Consider the following 20943-nt stretch of genomic DNA (forward strand, 5'->3'; position numbering starts at 1 on the left):
GGTTGACTCATATGTTTAAATTTCACTTCCATTCTTCTTTTGGTTTTCTGTTTTGTATCTATAGGTTTATGACCAGCAATATGTTATAATGTAAAATAAGCCGCGAAAACTCCCCGTAACATCCCGTACTGCGTGTGATGCAGCTAAGAACTGCACAGAAAAAGACATTCGCTATACTTGATCTCATTCATTAAACTATTTGCGCCGTATATCTTTTTTAAAGATATTTCTTGTCTCTATTGCCTGACATGTACATTTGGTATATTATGCAAATATTTTGGACAAATAAATGAAAACAGTGACTTTACCTGTTTGAAATGGCAACATTTTAGGAATAATGTACAAACAAAAAACATAAGCTTTGCGGTTGATCTACATACAAATGAAAAAATACGTTGTCACCATATAAATCTGTTACATTAGATGAAAAGCTGGTCGTAAATATGTGTACATGTACATACAAATATATATCAAGAATAAAGCACTTTGAATGCTATGATGCTAATGTTAACACAAATATCATAATATAATCAATTAAGAGCAATCAACAACCATAACTAATAAATCATGAAAATACCCACTTTAAAACAAAATAACTTTTTCCATCATATTTTCAATACAGAAAGCGTCCTTTTCTTATTATTCAACAAACTCCAGTCAAATTAAGATACACTTATAAATTTCACTTTATTTAGATAGTTTTTCCATCAATGTGTGCATTAATTATCCCAATATTATAAATTCAAACAGTTTTTATAACGCGCTGAAATACTTTTAAGATTAAACAAAGTATATGTTGTCAATAGCCAAATTGACAATTAACAGAAGGTTAACATAGTTTAAATAAATCAATTATTTTAACCTTTTACTATTACAGCACTACATGAGATTCTTGATATAATACTGTCTCAAAAGAGCTAACTGATGAGAAACGTATGCATTCAGAATTACAGACATATCAAATAGAAACATCACAATGAATCATGATATAGTTCTGATCAATTCTTTTACCTAGCACATATTGCTATTTTATAGGTACAAACTGAAAATAAACATGTCTTTTTTATACAATAAATAAGTTAAATATTGTCCAAGGAATCAGCATTATTTAAACAACTATGTGAAGCCCTACAATCAATTTTTAAAAAATAATTGTACAATCATTTTGTCTGTATGTTTACGATAATCAGGATAAAGGTAGAGTCAGTTTCTTAATACAGACAGAATTGCAATACTTGCATTATTTTGTACTTGAAATAATACTTTACATAAGTGCTATAACTAAATTACCCCTTATCATATTGGCCTATTGACCAATATATAACAAAATACTTAATCATCAAGATACTGTCAGTATAATTATACCCATACAATATGAAATGTAGATTTTTCTTCCCATACAATCAGACTGTACACATGAGACAAAGTTGCTGGGCGCATGACTTGGCTGGTAAAAACACTTGGCGTGTCGCATGACTTGGCTGGCCACAGAACTAAGCTGATCCTAAAACTTAAATGTCTGATCACAAGACGTGTCTGGCCACAGGACTTGGCTGGCCACAAGACGTGTCTGGCCACAGGACTTGGCTGGCCACAAGACGTGTCTGGCCACAGGACTTGGCTGGCCACAAGACGTGTCTGGCCACAGGACTTGGCTGGTCACAAGACGTGTCTGGTCACAAGACGTGTCTGGCCACAGGACTTGGCTGGCCACAGGACTTGGCTGATCACAGGACTTGGCTGGCCACAAGACGTGTCTGGCCACAGGACTTGGCTGATCACAGGACTTGGCTGGCCACAAGACGTGTCTGGCCACAGGACTTGGCATATCACAGGACTTAACTGGTCATACTGTGCTTTGTCATTCCCTCATTTTTATCTTAACAGTGACAGGCGTTTTCCTGCCTTCCCAATATTTCAAGATGAGGAATATTTCAGGCTGTCTTTTTGATTGGCCGGTTTAATTACATCGAATGGGATCTGAAATAAAGGAAGGTATGTTACTGTTAATTTCAGTTCATTAGTCTGATTGTGTTACTTAGGAAAGCAGTGAAAAAGAACAAAACTGACATATGGTCTTAAGCTTCTTTGATTTGAATTTATAGATAGGTGGTCCGAGATATATTCCTTAATTATTAAATATTTACGGCAAAATAATATGAACATGTAATGAAAAAAAGATTTTTTATCCCAAATTCCACTATTGCAAAAGGAAGCTGATATAAAATACACAACAGTACACGTCCACATGCTGATTAACATGTTTGGAGAGTTGCATAACAAATTAAGAAATATGTTTTGAGGTTATATATGCCACACAACCTGACAGGCGGACAAGCGTTTAGACGGACCAGTGTTCCCTTAAACCCTCTCTGAAAGTAGGTATTTACAAAAAGCCTACACACGTCTCACAAACTCACAAAGGTTCTATGTGCAGGATGTTCACAGGCAGCAGGTCAGGTAACATGGAGAGGAGAAAATCTCAATACATCGACAGCTGCTGGCTTGAAAGCTGTGACTGTAACTGCATCCAGAAGAAACTTAACGCCTTGATATTCGGGTTGTCTGGAAAAAGTAGATTGTGTGTCAAACTTGACAGATAATTGTGCAAATATATCAAGCATTTTTTGCATTATAGAAAATGTCTTTGTCAACCATAAGCTTCCATATTGCTTAGCCAACATAAACAGATTTGAACAGAACCAATTGTGTGACAACAACGTTTCAGAGATGGAAAGCTTTTGAAAATATTATAGACATGCAATGCAATCATTTAAAATCAACAGAGAATATGTGTTGAGTTAATTTAAGTATATTATTAAACTTTATTTCACAGGTGGTTATAGAGAAACAAATATGTTCACCAGGTGCATAGCAATGGGGGAAAGGGACTTTCTCTTAATCCCCGAGTGTAATAAATTTCCTAATATTTCATCACTTTACATTTGCAATACTTAACAAGGGCTGTTTGTAAAACATGCATGCCCCCCATATGGGCTGTCCGTTGTGGTGGCAGCCATTGTGTGAATACGATTTTTGTCACTGTGACCTTGACCTTTGACCTAGTGACCTGAGAATCAATAGGGGTCATCTGCGGTTCACGATCAATGTACCTGTGAAGTGTCATGATCCTAGGCAAAGGCGTTCTTGAGTTATCATCCGAAAATCATTTTACTATTTCGGGTCATCATGACCTTGACCTTTGACTTTTTGACCTCAAAATCAATAGGGGTCATCTGCAAGTCATGATCAATCTACCTATGAAGTTTCATGATCCTAGGCGTATGCGTTCTTGAGTTATCATCCGAAAACCATTTTACTATTTCGGGTCACCGTGACCTTGACCTTTGACTAAGTGACCTCAAAATCAATAGGGGTCATCTGCGAGTCATGATCAATGTACCTATGAAGTTTCATGATCCTAGGCCCAAGCGTTCTTGAGTTATCGTCTGACAACCACCTGGTGGACGGACCGACAGACTGACCGACCGACATGAGCAAAGCAATATACCACCTCATCTTCGAAGGGGGGCATAAAAATGCATGAACATAGCTCAGATATCATGTCTTTGCGTAATACTTAGTCAAGTGGTGGGATGCCTGTCTAGGAATCGAAAGGTCCCAAGGTAGAATTCTGCTCAGACCACAGAACTGTGCATATCAAACAATTAATCCCATTCTTGTTCTATTGGGTACCTGTGAGGGAAATTAGCAAATCTGCTGTGGTTGCATAATGTGCATAATGTAAACGGACGACTTATATCCCAGTGATCTGGTGCCACAGTTTACGTTTTGCAATGGTTAGGGGACTTACCTGTTGAGATGTAGTGGCTGAGTTGGAGTTGTTAGGATATTTCTCTGTGAACAGAAAACCAGCTCTTTGCGCATCACTGACATATGTCCCTGTAAACCAAATAATTCATGCATTCTGAAATAGCATCAGTTATATTGGAGGTCAAACAATGTTGTTTGATTAAATAATATAAGAAATACATTATGTTTGAAGGCTCTTGATACAAATGAGGTATACAATAAACACTTCACACACACACAGCCTACTATATACTGTACACTTGATACAATCATTTTTCATCCATATCTAACCAATCTGCATTAAGTTACTTGTAACTCCAAAAGAGTTGGATGGACATAAGGAAGAATGGAAGGACAGAGAATTCTACAATTCTATCCGATCCGACCTCCCCCCTGCACCCTTTCAAGGAAATACAAAATGGCAACGATTATGAATATTTACAATTACATAAGTTTAAGTTAGCAGCAAGGATAGAGTATTACCAATGTATAACACGCACACACTATTGAAATAAAAGTTTGAGTAGTAACACACTGCACATTATACATGGTCAATTACAGGACCAATGTACCTTGTAGAAGAGGTAATATCAGCCCACTTGGCAGGACAGTTTGGAGCCCCAGCTTTAGACTGGCTGCACCTATCCGGGCCCAGCTTACCAGAAAGCCTGTTGTTCAGCTGGGTACCAATCTATTGCATGGGATCCTGTAGGAACCGGCTCTTAAAAAAAAATTCAGGAAATTAAAAAAATATTGAAGGTAATAATTGTATAATGTGCTGAAGTCATTTAAATAATTGTTTTGCTAAAATTAAATCAAATTTAACAAGTCTATTACAGCTGATTTTGTAAAAGATAAACGCTTTGTTCAAGAGCTGAATTTCGGCCGAAAAATACACAAAACTATGCCTTTACCTTTTATGATTAAACCTGATATTAGATCAATTGCTATTTATTTACCAAGTTGATTAATTTTAAAAACACATACTTACCATTTGATGCTTTGACCTTTTTCTCAATCAGGCAGAAACAATTAAAATTGATATTAGATCAAGTGCTATTTGCATTTTATTTACTATGTGTGATCAATTTAAAAACACATAATTCCCATTTGATGCTAGGAACTTTTCAGGCACATAAAATACTGATGTTAAGTGAAGTATGCTAGTCTCATTCTGGGAAAATAGGGCTTAATGTATGAGCAGTCTGCACAGGCTAATCTGGGATGACACTTTAATAGGACTTAATGTATGTGCAGTCTGCACAGGCTAATCTTGGATGACAATTTAATAGGACTTAATGTATGTGCAGTCTGCACAGGCTAATCTGGGATGACAATTTAATATGACTTAATGTAGGTGCAGTCTGCACAGGCTAATCTTGGATGACAATTTAAGCACATACATGAAGCCCCATATCCCAGAACACCACTAAGATACTACTTATTGTTCTTGTTGCTGCTGCTGCTGCTGCAACTGGGCCTTAGACAGAGATGGAGCGAGTCTCGACGCCGAAGTCGCCACCCCAAACCCGAGAATTGCCGACAACTGTTGTTGAATGGCGTCAATCGCATACTGCTCTCCAGGCCTAAGGTTCACATTATTCGAGAACAACATATCGAGTAGTCACATTAATGGACATGTCACGCAACGCCTGCTCTACCTGTTGGATCAGATAGTTTCAGTTCGAGCGACTTGTCCGGCATAATTTGTCGACGCCCATCATCCAATTGTTGCTAAGCGACATCGATGCTAAGACGGAAGTCAAACTCACCAAGGCTCTGCTGTTGGAAGTGTTGATGTAGCCAACATGGGAGGAGATATTGATAGGAGGCTTGGTAGTCTGACGCAAGACGTCTTCATGCTGAATTTCTTAAGCGAGTTGTAGTATTTGTGCAAGAAGGGGGTTGTCATCGACTTTCACTTCAATGACGTTTGTCATGTTTGCTAGTTAAGTTCACTGAAAAGGAAATGGAAAGTAAACTAAAACCAGATTGTTTAGAGACACATGAATAAGCCTTGCAACACCTTACTTTACAGACCTGTTTTTTAAATGCCTAACATTGTGCCTATAATTCATATTTAGAATATTGCCAATAATTTTTCACCAATTAGAACTCAAAATAACATAGTTTCAATGTTTTACTCGAAATTGGAATTTTTGGGTTTGTAGCAAGGTGTAACATTTATTTTTTGTAAATCAAAAACAGGCATTACTTCAGCAATTTAGAATGTGAGACTGTACACCTTTAATTGTGTGACTATAGAACTTTAAATGTGAGACTACATCATTTTAAATGTGATACTAAGCAACTTAAAATGTGAGACAACACAACTTTAAATGTTACAATCTACATATTTAACTGTGAGTCTGCACACCTTTATATGTCACAGTTTATGACTTATACCTGAGACTTCACAACTTTAAATGTGAGACAATACAACTGTATGGCATTTAATAAGAAACAATAGATGTGAGTTCAAAATAGTAATTAAACGTAGTGAAATAAGCAAACTAGAGCTTTGTCACAGATGTAACGAATACCTCCCATGCCGCATTGACACATAATATTTTGCATGCCTTCTTTACAAAAAACAGCAGACACCATGTTCAATTTTTAAAACGCACTAAGTGACACCTTGACCTAGTTTTTGACCCAGAAAGGCCCATGTTCTAACTTGGCCTTAATATCATCTCCATAAAACTTCTGACCAAGTTTGGTGAAGATTGGATGTAAACTACTTGAATTAGAGAGCGGACACCATGCTGAATGTTAAATAATGCACAAAGTGACCCGGTGACCTAGTTTTAGGCCCTGAATGGCCCATGTTCAAACTTGTCCTAGAGATCATTTAGATAAAACTTGTGACCAAGTTTGGTGAGGATTGGAGAAAAAAACTACTTGAATTAGAGAGCGGACAACATGGTGAGGTTTAAAACGCACTAAGATACCCCGTGACCTAGTTTTTGACCCGGCATGACCCATATTCAAATTTGGCCTAGACATCATCTAGATACAACTTCTGACCAAGTTTGGTGAAGATTGGATTAAAACTACTTGAATTAGAGAGCAGACAACATTGTGATGTTTAAAACGCACTACATGTAAGTGACCCCGTGACCTTGTTTTTGACCCGGCATGACCCATATTCAAACTTGACCGAAACATTATCAAGATACAAAATCTGACCAATTTTGGTGAAGATTGGATAAAAACTACTTGAATTAGAGAGCGGACAACATGGTGAGGTTTAAAACACACTAAGTGATCCGGTAACCTAGTTTTTGACCCGGCATGGCCCATGTTCGAACTTGACCTACACATCATCTAGTTACAACTTCTGACCAAGTGTGGTGAAGAATGGATTTAAACTACTTGAAATAGAGAGCGGACAAAATGCTCAATGTGTAAAACGTACTAAGTGACCCTGTGACCTAGTTTTTGATCTGGCATGGCCCATGTTCGAACTTGGCCTTCATATCATCTAGATAAAACTTCTGACCAAGTTTGGTGAAGATAGGATGAAAACTACTTGAATAAGAGAGAGGACACCATGCGGAATGTTAAAAAACGCACAAAGTGACCCGTGACCTAGTTTTTGACCCGGCAAGGCCCATGTTCAAACTTGGCCTTAAGATCATCTAGATACAACTTCTGACCAAGTTTGGTGAAGATCGGATGAAAACTACTTGAATTAGAGAGCGGACAACATGCTGAATGTTTAAAACACACGAAGTGACCCCGTGACCTAGTTGTTGACCCGGCAAGGACCATATTCGAACCTGGCCTAGACATAATGTAGAAACAACTTCTGACCAAGTTTGGTGAAGATCGGATGAAAACTACTTGAATTAGAGAGCGGACACTAAATACGGACCGACAAACCGACTGACCCACAGACAAGTTCACTCCTATATACCCCCCTAAACTTCGTTTGTGGGGGTATAATTAAGCCAGTTATTCTGATAAAAAACTTAAAAATGTGCTATAACAAGGGGCTAGCTCTGTGCAGGGTTTATTTTAACCATTTTTCGGATTGGGACAATTCGTAAAGAATCATAGTGTTTTGAATTAAATTGGGAAAATGGTTGTAGTTTTGGCTAAACATAATTTAAAAATTGAGAATAAGTGCTATCAAGATAAATTGCACTAAGGTTCAACTTATAGAGCTGCATAAGGAAACAAACTCAATTTGTAACCTATTAACACATTGTTTGGGGTCAAACCTTGAATTGAGAACTTTAGCCAGTAATTATGGAAAAAATAAACTGTTTAAGATAAGGAATGGGACTCAATTTGGCCCCAATTTCGACAAATGAATAACACTGTATGATCTCACCTGAAGCTCATGAAGCTGAGCTGATATGCTGGCCTCGCTGATATTGCCAAAGGCTAAATTTGAGTTCTGATTAACTCAATGTTGCAACCTATCAAAACATTCTTTTTCTTCCGGGAAACCATGAATTGAGAACTTAAGCCAGTTATCATAAATATAGACTTAGATAAGAATGGGGCTGAATTTCGGCCCAATTTTTTTTTTTATAATTAACACTGTAAGGTCTCACCTGAAGCTCTAGAAGCTGAGATTGACATGATGGCCTTGCTGATATTGCTAAGAGACGAGTTTGAGTTCTGCTTTCTTCAGGTTGCGAGTCGAAGGGCGTATTGGACCACACAACAAAACTGCTGTTATTTTTCAAAGCCTTCTCTTGCATCAATTCAATGTGAGGCCTTTTAGGCTCGGAGTGCTAAGTGCTCATAACAAAACCAGACGTGTTCACTTTAAGCACCTTGTTCAAAATGGTGGGCGTAATTTGCGTCTGTGGCACACCCCATGGATGTATGGATATCTTTAAGTTAGTGTTTACAACAAAGTCTTTACTGCCTTTCTGTGTCAGCATGGATGTATTGTGCTCTGGGTGTTTACAACCAAGTCTTTACTGCCTTTCTGTGTAATCATGGATGTATTGTGCTCTGGGTGTTTACATCCAAGTCATTACTGCCTTTCTGTGTCAGCATGGATGTATCGTGCTCTGAGTTCACAGCAAAGTCATTGCTGCCTTTCTGTGTCAGCATGGATGTATTGTGCTCTGAGTTCACAACCAAGTCATTACTGACTTTCTGTTTCAGCATGGATGTATTGTGTTCTGGGTGTTCACGGCATAGTCATTACTGCCTTTCTGTGTCAGCATGGATATATCTTGCTCTGGGTGTTCACAGCATAGTCATTACTTCCTTTCTGTGTCAGCATGGATGTATCTTGCTCTGGGTGTTCACTGCATAGTCATGACTGCCTTTCTGTTTCAGCATGGATGTATTGTGCTCTGGGTGTTCGCAGCATAGTCATTACTGTCTTTCTGTGTCAGCATGGATGTATCGTGCTCTGAGTTCACAGCAAAGTCATAACTGCCTTTCTGTGTCAACAAGGATGTATTGTGCTCTGTGTTCACAACCAAGTCATAACTGCCTTTCTGTGTCAGCATGGATGTATTGTGCTCTGTGTTCACAGCCAAGTCATTACTGCCTTTCTGTGTCAACAAGGATGTATTGTGCTCTGTGTTCACAACCAAGTCATAACTGCCTTTCTGTGTCAGCATGGATGTATTGTGCTCTGTGTTCACAACCATGTTATTACTGCCTTTTTGTATCAGCATGGATGTATGGTGTTCTGTGCTCACAGCCAAGTCATTACTGCCTTTTTGTGTCAGCATGGATGTATTGTGCTCTGTGTTCACAGCAAAGTCATTACTGCCTTTCTGTGTCAGCATGGGTGTATTGTGTTCTGTGTTTACTGCCAAGTCATTACTGCCTTTTCTGTGTCAGCATGGGTGTATCGGGTTCTGTGTTCACAGCCAAGTCATTACTGCCTTTCTGTGTCAGCATGGATATATCTTGCTCTGGTTGTTCAAAACCAAGTCATTACTGCCTTTCTGTGTCAGCATGGATATATCTTGCTATGGGTGTTCACTGCATAGTCATTACTGCTTTTCTGTGTCAGCATGGATATATCTTTCTGTGGGTTTAGACAGCATAATCATTACTGCCTTTCTGTGTCAGCATGTATATATCTTGCTCTGGGTGTTCACAGCATAGTCATTACTGCCTTTCTGTGTCAGCATGTATATATCTTGCTCTGGGTGTTCCCAACCAAGTCATTACTGCCTTTCTGTGTCAGCATGGATGCATTATGCTCCGGGTGTTCACAGCATAGTCATTACTGCCTTTCTGTGTTAGCAAGGATATATCTTGCTCAAGGTGTTCACAGCATAGTCATTACTGCCTTTCTGTGTCAGCATGGAAATATCTTGCTCTGGGTGTTCACAACCAAGTCATTACTGCCTTTCTGTGTCAGCATGGGTGTATTGTGTTCTGTGTTCACAGCCAAGTCATACTGCCTTTCTGTGTCAGCATGGATGTATCGTGCTCTGGGTGTTCACAACCAAGTCATTACTTCCTTTCTGTGTCAGCATGTATGTATTGTGCTCTGGGTGTTCACAACCAAGTCATTACTGCCTTTCTGTGTCAGCACGGATGTATTGTGCTCTGGGTGTTCACAACCAAGTCATTACTGCCTTACTGTGTCAGCATGGATGTATCGCGCTCTGGGTGTTCACAACCAAGTCATTACTGCCTTTCTTTCTCAGCATGGATGTATCTTGCTCTGGGTATTGACAACCAAGTCATTATTGCCTTTCTTTGTCAGTAACATTGCCAAAAGTCCGTTCTATTATGATATTTTGGCCGCTGAGAGGACAATCTGGGGCAGTCCGCAACCCTACTGTTGTCCAAACTATCAACAGCAAAAGTATCCCACTAGGAAAGCTTACGCTTTTATTGTTCTTTGATTTTCTCCCGTTCAATTTCTGTTTGTCTCATAAAGATTGGAATGAGTTATTGAACTTTTTATTCTTCATGATATTTGTTGTGATGTCCAACAGCAACAACTGACTGTTAGCGTTACCATAACTACTGCTATAACTTTTCGTGTCTGTAACACTCGTCCCTTTCAGGCCCACGCGCAACTCCAGCTTAATAAAACTACCCAGGCTTATGTTTGGAAAACGTAACGTGGGCATTGCGTTTGTTCAGAACAGATTCATGCTCAGAATTTCCTGCAGAACAGAGTTGTTCAACGATGCTGACTTTTTGAGGCAGGAGGTCAAGGGGGAGGAGTTAAAAGTCAAGGCAGGGGAAGGGTCGTTCTGGACTGGGGCTCCTGCAGGCGTGACTGGTGTGGTTTCTGGGCCAACTCGATATCAATGCTGGTGCTCTGCTGAAAACAACAACAACACAGTGGGTGATAGGAACTTTTAACAAATATATTACAATCTATAACAAACTATGCCTCTTAACTGGCTGTGAAGGTTTTCAACATGAATTTCTAATCTGGCATTTTATTGGTTCCTTGTCCTTAATTGCAAGAAAATAAATACAATTAAGTCATTCTGTATTAAAACAAGAAAAGTGTTGGCTAATGCTATACTTATCTGTACATTTATATCTATAATCTTTACTCCATTTCCAGAAATGTATTTTCATAGGCCAATATGCAGATCACTAATGTTAGAAAGTGTCGTCCCAGATTAGCATGTGAAATTCACATAAGCTAATAAGGGAGGGTTCTTTCTGACTAGACTGGATTTTCATAAAGAGGATTATTTGTTCAACAAAAAATACCTTTAAGAGGAAAGTGTTGTCCATTATAAGCCTGTGCAAACTGCACAGGCTTATCTGTGACAACAATTTAAGCACATGCACAAGGCCCCATTTTTCCGGATATCAAGTATGATGAGCTATGGGTCAGGGGAGTGGATGTGTCGTCCTGGACTAGGGCTCCTGCAGGCAGGACTGGTGCTGATGCTGGGCCAAATCGATATCAATGGTGGTGCTGTCCTGAAAAAACAGCACAGTGGGTGATGTGAACTTGTAAAAAATGTTTATATTACAATCTATATGAAACTATGCCTCTTGATTGGTTGTGAAGGTGTTTAATAGGCAACATTTCCTTCTAATGAATTTCTTATCTGGCATTTCATTGGTTTATTGTCCTCAATAGCACGAAAATTAATATCATCAAACCATTTCGCATTAAAACATTGTTTGCTATTAATACACTGTATACCAACCTATATATTCATACTGATGTAATTTCATTAGCCAATATGCGGCTCCTAAATATTACAAATAGTCGTCCCAGATTAACATGTGAAGTCCACACAAGCTAATCAGGAAGGACACTTTTTGACTGGATTTTCATAAAGAGGATATTTCTTTTCAACAAAAATACCTTAACATATGAAATTGTTGTCCCAAATATGCCTGTGTGGATTGCACAAGCTAGAAAAAATACAACTTTAAAAAAGGCACTGACTGATGAAACAGATGCAAAATATTGGTCAACAATTCAAGCTAGAGACTGGAATGCTACACCCCTGATCCTGGAAAATCATTTATATTAGTTGGCATAACACTTGGAGGTTTTTCAAAAAAATACTTTTTTGTGGACATGTAAATTCTAGCATTTCTTACTTGTTGAAAAAAAACACACGAATTTGCTTGGATCATTTTGTTATGTGTTTGAGTAAATTTCGTGGATCAGTAAACCCAGGAAATCAACATTAATTAATGTACCACAAATTATAGCAAATTTACAGTACTTAATCAACATGTTTTTAGAAATGTGTTTGACAAGATTTATTTTACTTATTTTTAATCTATATTTATGATGAATTTATGTTCATTAAGAACAATAATTTATATTTTTGTTAGTCCGGTGTATTCCTTAGTTTAAATACAATGCAAACATTAATTGCTGAATAAAGTCGAAACCCAATGACACTAACTTGCCTGGACTGACAACAAAAGTTTTAGCCATCCAGAATTCGATCCAACCGATCTGAATATACTTATGTTTACTAACATAAATCTGCAATAGATTTACATCTCCAGTTGAAGAGTATTCATACTGCCTAATCTCCGTACTACTTTCTTCTTTTGAATCAGTAAGAACAGAATTTATATACTTGACATTTTTAAGTAATCACTATTTTAAAACAGTTACACAAACAATCAAACAATGATCTTATGTAAGGAATAACGCTAAGAAACAAAGCAATATATAAGCATTATATGCACATCTCCTTAGTTTTAAATAACACATGTATTACTTTATTTGCATGTGTTTTTATTTAAGAATGACATGACGCATAGATACAAAATTGTCTATTCCTTCAAGTTGACATATTATAACTGTAACTCTAACAATATAGTATAACTTTATTTTGTATAATCATAAACTGTGTATTTTGTAAACACTGTATGCTTGCTTTGTCCACTTGGGCTTTTTGCCTTCTGGATGGATTGTGTAATAAACCAAATTGTGATGCAGCCGTTCCAGCCATAATATTATAGCATCTACAAAAACGCCAGATTGTCATCTTTTACTCAAATCAATTAATGGTTGAGTCAATAACATGTTTGAAATCATAGGGAGCCTTTAATCAAGTGCTCATAATCAAGTAACAGCTTTATGCTACCCTATGCGCTTTAGAGCAAGGCTAACAAAACAACGTGAAAATTGTGACGTGGACTTAAAAAAAGTATGAGATATTAATCCCACGCCTGCAAATTCGAGCCATCTGACATAAATGTATATGAATATTTAGCAATACAAAAATAGATGCTTCGAGGAAAGTCCGATCCAACCGGAAAGTCGAGCCAAGCAAGTTTGAGCAAACAGGTTTTGACTGTATATTATAATTTTTAGAAAATTATTATTCTGCTAATGTGTGAACAAGTCAAAATTCAAAGGTTCTCTTAATACATTTTTATTGTATTTATTATTGCATGTTATGTTCATTCTTTTTTTATTTAAATAAATTAAGTTTCCACAATTATATAATAATTAGTTGTCTAGTTTGGATACTCGTTTACAAAAATTAAAAAATATATTGAGACTTCACCCCTGTGAGAAAAGTTTAAAATAGCCCAAATATAGCCATTCAGTTTTAAGCGCTCTGAATTCAATCACACATTGCTTACATTAGTATCTCTTAACAATTATTTTTAATTTGCATTAACATGAACACCATTGTCCCAATAACCACTTTTTTAATCATATTGTTTGTTATACGAAATTCATTCTCATAAGAATGTATAAATACAACCCTTAAATGGACTTAACTTGAGCATCGCTCTTGAAAAAGGGGACTTAATAAATGTGTAAAGTGTCTTCCCACATAAGCCAGTGGAGTCCTCATAGGCTAACCTAAGAGGACACTTTTTTACTAAGACTTGATTTTTGTTTAGAAACAAGAGATGTGTTCGTGTAAGAAACAAAATGCCCCCTTCTGCGCCGCTTTTAAATAAAATTTCTATTTATCATTTGGCAGGTATAGAAATAATCTCCCTTTTAAGCTTATTACTTCCCTTGGATTTTGTTTTTGACCTTTATCATTGAAGGATGGCCTTGACCTTTCACCACTCAAAATGTGCAGCTTCATGAGATACACATGCTTGCCAAATATCAAGTTGCTTTCTTCAATATTGCAAAAGTTATGGCCAATGTTTAAGTGTTCGGACCGACGACTGACAGAAAGACAGACAGATAGACTGACAGTTCAACTGCTATATGCCACCCTACCGCGTGGGGGGGGGAGTCTGTAGACAGTCAAAATGACCAAGTCAGACATCGCTGACCAGCAAGACCTGTGGTTTATCAAAGAGATCATTGCCACAGTTCATCATGTATCTATGTACATAAGTCCACAGGTAAGTAATGAAACCAACCATTCACAAATTAGCACAGGAAAGAAATGATAGTTATATCATTTAAAAACAAGAGCTGTCACCATAGGATGACTTATGCCCCCTATAAACGCTTGATAGAAGTTATGAGCTTTTTTCGAAACCTCAACGCAGATTTCGAAACCTAAATGCCGACCCTAAGTTCAATCAAGGTCCAGGGGTCAAAATTGTGTGCGTATGGAAAGGTCTTGTCTATATACACATGTATACAAAATATGAAATTTATATCTCAAGGGACATAGAAGTTATGAGCATTTTTCAAAACCTAAACGCAGATTTTGAAACCTAAACGCGGACCCTAACTTCAAGGTCAAGGTCACAGGGATCAAATTTTTATGCTTATGGAAAGGCCTTGTCCATATACACATGCATACCAAATATGAAGGTTATATCTCAAGGGAAATAGAAGTAATGAGCATTTTTAAAAACCTTAATGCAGATTTCGAAACCTAAACTCGGACCCTAAGTTCAAGATCAAGGTCACAGGGGTTAAATTTGTTGTGCGTATAGAAAGGCCTTGTCCATATACACATGCATACCAAATATGAAGGTTGTATCACAAGGGATATAGAAGTTATGAGCATTTTTTTCGAAACCTAAATGCAGATTTCGAAACCTAAACGGGGACCCTAAGTTCAAGGTCAAGGTCACAGGGGTAACATTTTGTGTGCATATGGAAAGGCCTTGTCCATATACACATGAATACCAAATATGAAGGTTATATATCAAAGGACATAGAAGTTATGAGCATTTTTCGAAACCTAAACGCAAAGTGTTATGGAAAGACGGACAGACAGACAGACGGACAGTCTGATCACTATATGCCGCCTTTGCTTCGTAATGGGGCATAAAAAATCTTTGACAAATCAATCATTTAAGTTATAAATAAACAAAATACAAAATCTGTACAGTAACTGTGAAAATAACTTAAATTCTTGGTAGGGAAATATATAATCTGAGATTTATAATTATATAAATTACTTCCCTTGAAAATAATTGTCTCTGTCAAATCTCTATTTTTAGTAGCAATAAATTATAAACCACTACCGTGACTGTAGATTCATAGGTAACCTTAACGTACCTAAGATACTTGTATGCCAAAAAGTGTCATTTTGTTCTTGGCTTGACCATAAAATTTCATTTTGATTATGCTTCAGTTGTATGGTTTCATATTATAATATACATGTATAATTATTATCTCCCTTTAAAGCTTATTACTTCCCTTGGATTTGTATTTTCGACCTAAGACCTTGAAGGTTGACCTTGACCTTTTACCATGATGTGTTTGTCAGAAATACAATGCCCCCTACTGCACCGCTTTGATATATTTTTAAAAAATATACAAATTGGCAGGTCAGATAATTATATCCATTAAAGCTTCCTTCTTTCCTTGGATTTGTATTTTCGACCCTAGACCTTGAAGGATTATCTTGACCTTGAAATTTTACCATTCAAAATATGCAGCTCCATGAGATACACATGCATGCCAAATATCAAGTTGCTATCTTCAATATTGCAAAAGATTTTGCCAATGTTAAAGTTTTTTTCGGACGGACGGAGAGACTGACATACTGACTGACTGACGGACAGTTCAACTGCTATATGCCACCCTACTGGGGGCATACAAATTCCCTTTAAACGAAAATTTCCTCAAAAGCGGAGAGTATCAACCCATATTACTCTTGTGTGCCCACTGCACAGGCTATTCTGTAGATGGCACTAAAATGCATTAAGCACTATTATCCCAGAACAATGCTCACCTGATATTATCTTGAACATCTCGTTAACAGACTGTAGGGGGACTTACTTTAAGCCTCATTCTTATAAAACAGGGCTTTATAAATTGTGCACTAAGTTTTGTCCTAGATAAGCCTGTACAGTCACACAGGCTAATAAAGTACAACGCTTTCCGCTAGACATTTTTTTTAAAAGAAGAGGCTTCCTATATACGAAAAATTCTGTAAATGCGGAAAGTATCGTCCCTGATTTGCCTGTACAGACTACACAAGCTAATCTGGGATCACACTTTACACACATGCATTAAGTCCCCGTACAGACCACACAGGCTAATCTGGGACCACACTTTACACACATGCATTTAGTCCCTGTGCAGACTACACAGGCTAATCTGGGACCACACTTTACACACATGCATTTAGTCCCTGTGCAGACTACACAGGCTAATCTGGGACCACACTTTACACACATGTATTTTGTCCCTGTACAGACTACACAGGCTAATCTGGGACCACACTTTACACACATGCATTTAGTCCCTGTACAGACTACACAGGCTAATCTGGGACAGCACTTTACACACATGCATTTAGTCCCTGTGCAGACTACACAGGCTAATCTGGGACCACACTTTACGCACATGCATTTAGTCCCTGTGCAGACTACACAGGCTAATCTGGGACCACACTTTACGCACATGCATTTAGTCCCTGTACAGGCTACACAGGCTAATCTGGGACCACACTTTACACACATGCATTTAGTCCCTGTGCAGACTACACAGGCTAATCTGGGACCACACTTTACGCACATGCATTTAGTCCCTGTACAGGCTACACAGGCTAATCTTTTAATTTTTTAAGAGTGAATATGTTACCTTCTGCATATTCAGGTAATTCTTGCCCACCACATCCTCAGCATCATTGTCCTGACTCAGCAGCGACTGGAGCAGACGAATAGCTTGATGTATTTCTTGTATGTATATCATAAATTAGGAACAGCATAAAACAAAGTAAATAATTAAATATCATATCATATGGGAATATTATGTTAACATTATATATCAAAATATATTCCTCATAAGATTACTACTATATCATATTTTATAAAAACAAATTGCATCAATATAGATTTTGTACATACCATTGTGTATCTCAAAATGAAAGTCTAAAAATAGCATTAAGTGCTATGTACATGTGCATCTATGTACAAGCAATAAATTTGCAGTTGAAGTGCTTTGTTTGTTCATGCACAGCTTTAAAAAACTTTTAAATAAAAGTACCATAAAGAAAAATGTAACGACAACATAACATAATATGTATAAGATCTAATATTTAAAAACACTTCACATTGTATTAGTAAATTACTATATGTGTACACAAAAAAGTTGCATCAACAACTACACACACAATGTTGTATTGAAATATAACACACTTCAATGTTCTTATGCTAAACAACACATTGTCAATGAAATATTAATCACTAATTACAACAACTAATACATACATGTACACACTATTCCACTCTGAACACCAGGATGTTGTCGTCCCTCAACAGTCCCACAATGATTGATGATGTTGTGCTGCAGTAGCAGACTGAACATGGGCCCCACACTCCATCCTCCTTAGTAGCCAGTGTAGCCAGCTTACTCTCTCCCTCCCAGCCCACCTGTAGTACAGTGTCGGACCAGTATCCACAGACCAGCACTTGGCCTGCAGGGGTCACATGTAGACCACCTAGGCCACCTAGTGCTGGGTCTGTGTATGTAGCCAGGAGTGTGCCATCCCTGGTCAGGGTGAGAAGCTTGTACTTGTCCCAGTTAGTGATGTACAGCCTGTCTCCTGTGGGACTCACAGCACACTTGTCTACTGCAAAACAGAGTAACATCAAGATATTGAATTACTGTAAATGTTAAATAATCTTATTAAACATACTGCAGTGATATTGTATTATGCATATGTTGTTATAAATAGGCCTTTACACATCTAAAATATATGCATACATTTCAATGATTAAATAGCTAAGTGTGACAATAAACTTCAGTATCAGTGTTATTGTGTAGAAGTTTGACATGTTGAAATGTGACTGTGGTGAGTTAGAAATGAAGTGTTGCAAAATAACACAGATGGAAACAATTACACAATAGAAAACAATTGCACAGTTCAATCAACATGTGTACATTATGAATGTTACTATACACAGCAATAATTGATTTCCTACACAGGTACCCATGTGATAACAATGTACTGATACTTCATGCATGTGCAATGTATACGACTTAATTTGTATTTTTAAAGTGTTTAATTGTCTATATCAAGAATAATAATACTTCAAACAAGAAATATTGATGCGTTTTTATCTATTTTCTCACAAAACCAATAACAACCGCATAATTAATTATTAAAATTATTACCTACCTTTGAACTTCTTACAATCCAACCACAAGGCACGACTTAAATTTTTTAAGAGTACTTATTTATACAATGTTTGGAAATTTCTCAATTAATTGCATAAAAACGTTTGAAAACTTCTTAAAATACAACTATAGCTATTTAAAGAGTATCTATTTTATATAATTTGTTATTTGTTTATTTATAAAATTTATTGCACTGTACAGTAATCTGACAGCCACACAAAAGCAAACAAGGTCAGAAAGTGTCTCTTTTCCAGGAACTCAGTTTCTATTTATAGACATGCCATGTATTGACAGTCAAAGTACTTCATTACTCATGTTTATAAATCAATAATTCTGAAAACATGTATTATTTTGGCTACTGTAGTTATAAAATGGCACATATACATTATTGAACAATTACTTTATATTATATCAGGGAGTTTCTGCTATGTAAAAATTGCCCTAAAAGGTACCTGATTCCAAACCAATATTGAACAAAAAAAAATCCCAATGTCCATTGTTGTCTTTTTTTTTTTTAAAGAAAGAATTGTCTAATGCTTATTATATATGAATTTTATTCTATAATAAACTTACAAAGTATATAACTATAAATTATATGATTTTTTCCAAACTGGCAAGGTAAAGGCCTGGGCTGGTATTCATAAAGCTCCTAAGGCAAATCTTTACATAAGCTGGATTTAAGGGAAAATTTTAGAATTAAATTATCTATTGAAATTCTTCAGTTATCATCCTGACACTATTTTACTGTTTCGAGTCATTGTGACCTTGACCTTTGACCTAGTGACCTGAAAATCTATAGGGGTCATCTACCAGTCATGATCAATGTTCCCATGAAGTTTCATGATCCTAGGCCTAAGCATTCTTGGGTTATCATCCAAAAACCATTTTACTGTTTTGAGTCACTGTGACCTTGACCGTTGACCTAGTGACCTGAAAATCACTATGGGGCATCTGCCAGTTATGATCAATGTACCTATGAAGTTTCATGATCCTAGGCCTAAGCATTCTTGAGTTATCATCCGGAAACCATTTTACTATTTAGAGTAACTGTGACCTTGACCTTTGACCTAGTGACCTGAAAATCAATAGTGGTCATTTGCCAGTGATGATCAATGTACCTATGAAGTTTCATGATCCTAGGCATAAGCATTCTTGAGTTATCATCCGGAAACCATTTTACTATTTCAAGTCACTGTGACCTTGACCTTTGACCTAGTGGCCTGAAAATCAATAGGGGTCATCTGCCAGTCATGATCAATGTACCTATGAAGTTTCATGATACTAGGCCTAAGCGTTCTTGAGTAATCATCTGTAAACCATCTGGTGGACAGACCAACAGACCAACATGTTCAAAACAATATACCCCCTCTTCTTCGAAGGGGGGCATTATAATATATGCAATCAAAATTAATTAATTATAGACCACGCATTTTTACTAAAACCTTTCATTACAAAATAGTGCAAAAAACAACAACAGTTAAAAAATGTATGTAATATGACACTCAGATCATGAATATTTATACATGTATGTAGCAATATTATTCAATAACATTTCAAAACATCAAACCTTTATTTCTAGCTTATCACTTAGGCACTTGGTTATTTGAATTTGAGTATGAAGTACCTCCTTTGAATTTAAACTGTATTGTTATTTGCATTTAATCAGTATATTTGCTTGTTGTTGTATTTATATAAAAGAAACATGCATTTATATCTTGATATTACTTTTTTATAGGTGTTTGAAAGTGCTGATCAGTCATGATGACTCTTCAAGTCCACCGAGTTAGAGTAGTTCCAGGGATCAGATTGAATGATTTCATGGGTAATGATATCAATATATATCGTCTCCAAAAATGGCTATTTATTCTTTATAAGGTTTGGCATTAATGTATATATTTATGTAGATATAATTTTAACTCAACAGTAACATGCCTCTAGTTCAAAGATTCTTAAGATTAACAACCACTTTTTTAATATGGACGCGAATGGTTTTGTGAGAACAAAACATAACATACTTTATGTGGTAGGATTAGGAAATTAATATTAAGTTGATTGAAAACCATTCAAATAAACATTTAGATTAATGTATGTATAATAATAAACTTATTCATTTTAGCTAGACTGCATCCAAAGCCTTAGGCTTAATGAGATACTCTCAAGTCTGTTTTCTG

General features: G+C 36.8%; 1 long non-coding RNA gene across 3 annotated transcripts; it reads right to left on the minus strand.

Moving 5' to 3' along the window:
* Positions 1–1746: 1746 nt before the first annotated feature.
* Positions 1747–18037, minus strand: LOC127843030 (uncharacterized). 3 transcript variants are annotated; one of them, XR_008032042.1, is made up of 9 exons: positions 17863–18037; positions 17234–17299; positions 11491–11706; positions 8379–11086; positions 4805–5771; positions 4386–4532; positions 3815–3903; positions 2406–2565; positions 1747–1980 (listed from the first exon to the last, which is right to left on the minus strand). It is a non-coding gene; the product is annotated as an uncharacterized LOC127843030 (long non-coding RNA). The 3 variants fall into 3 exon arrangements; XR_008032043.1 differs by having other exon boundaries at positions 1749–1980; positions 2421–2565; positions 4386–4534; positions 5475–5771; positions 17863–17993; XR_008032041.1 differs by having other exon boundaries at positions 1750–1980; positions 2421–2565; positions 4386–4534; positions 5255–5771; positions 17863–17992.
* Between the last annotated feature and the right edge of the window lie 2906 nt (positions 18038–20943).

The sequence above is a fragment of the Dreissena polymorpha genome, chromosome 8 (assembly GCF_020536995.1).
Source record: "Dreissena polymorpha isolate Duluth1 chromosome 8, UMN_Dpol_1.0, whole genome shotgun sequence".
Classification (NCBI taxonomy): domain Eukaryota; kingdom Metazoa; phylum Mollusca; class Bivalvia; order Myida; family Dreissenidae; genus Dreissena; species Dreissena polymorpha.